Source organism: Octopus bimaculoides, chromosome 11 (assembly GCF_001194135.2).
Source record: "Octopus bimaculoides isolate UCB-OBI-ISO-001 chromosome 11, ASM119413v2, whole genome shotgun sequence".
In the NCBI taxonomy this organism is placed as follows: Eukaryota; Metazoa; Mollusca; class Cephalopoda; order Octopoda; family Octopodidae; genus Octopus; species Octopus bimaculoides.
The window spans coordinates 10,272,581-10,273,984 of NC_068991.1; the positions used below are offsets into that span (position 1 = coordinate 10,272,581).

At 41.3% G+C, this 1,404-nt stretch overlaps 1 protein-coding gene across 1 annotated transcript in view; it reads right to left on the minus strand.

The window, feature by feature from the left end:
* The window catches only part of LOC106870489 (dynein axonemal heavy chain 12), a 262,917-nt gene extending 261,784 nt beyond the window's left edge, over nucleotides 1-1,133 (minus strand). The window contains exon 1 of the mRNA XM_052971523.1: nucleotides 1,086-1,133. The gene's annotated coding sequence lies outside the window, so the exon portion shown is untranslated. The remainder of the gene's footprint in view (nucleotides 1-1,085) is intronic.
* Nucleotides 1,134-1,404: the final 271 nt, after the last annotated feature.

The window sequence follows — 1,404 nt, forward strand, 5'->3', positions numbered from 1 at the left end:
TATATAATACGTACGTACATACATACATACATACATACATACATACGTACATACATACATTCATGTGTGTATATAAAATAAAATGAAAAAACAAAACAAAACCCAGCGGGGCGGGGTTTATGCATGTAAATATATATATATTATATATGTGTATATACATAATCAACAGGTGGTCTTGTGTTGCTCAGGTAAAAAAAAAAAAGAAATCAAAAATGAAACAGCTTCTATAGAAACCGACAACAGCAACAGTGGTCGACAGCAGTAACTAGCACCAGCTCATGTTGTTGTTGCTGCTGTTGTTGTGGTAGTGGTAGTGGTGGTGGTGTTATCGAGATTACGTATGGTTGTAGTAGTGAGGCTGGTGGTGGTTTGGTGCCAATTGTGCTGCGGCTGTCGTTTGTGGTGGCAGTGGTGGTGGTGGTGCTGGTGGTGATGTTGGAGGTGGTGGTGGTTATGGTGGTGGTGTTAATGGTGTTATGGCGGTTGTTGTTGCTGTTTGTGGCGGCAGTGGTGGTGCAGTTTATTATGAGGTTATGGTGGTGGTGGTGGTGATGATGGTTTTATGGTGTTGGTTGTAGTGGTGGTGATGGTGGTGGAAGTGATGTTGGGTTTGGTGCTGTAGTTGTGGTTGGTAGTGGCGTTGGTTGTGGTGGTGACAGTGGTGACAGTGGTTAGTATAGTAGTGCTGACGGTGGTGGTGGTGATGGTGGTGATGGTAAATAGCGACTGCGTTCGTAACAGTAGCGGTCATGGTGCGAGTGGTAACAGGAACCGTTGTAGTGGCGGCAACAGTGGTGGTAGTGTTGACAACAACAACAACAACAACAACAGCAGCAGCAGCAACAAATTAGAACAGGTACAACAACAACAAACATAAAAATAACTGTTAGCCTAACATACGGAAACATTACTGATTTGAAAAACTTTCATGAATTATATATACACGCATTAGTTTTGCACACATCGATTATACACTCTCTATATACACAAACACACAGACATACAAACACATAGACACTCACACACGCACACACGCTCGATATTTTTACAGTTAATATATGAAAAATATTAAAATATTTACTAACCTACCCGAATAATCGTTTGATAAGTAGCGTTGCTAAGAACGCTTTGCTGCCGTTTATACGATGTTTATGTATATAAGTGTGTGTGTATATGTGCGTGTGTATATACGTGAGTGTGTGTGTGTCTAACGAACATACATACATACATACATACATACATACATACATACATACATACATAGTTTTGAGCTGGCAGAAACGTTAGCACGCCGGGCGAAATGTCTAGCGGTATTTCGTCTGCCGTTACGTTCTGAGTTCAAATTCCGCCGAGGTGGACTTTGCCTTTCATCCTTTCGGAGTCGATAAATTAAGTACCAGTTAC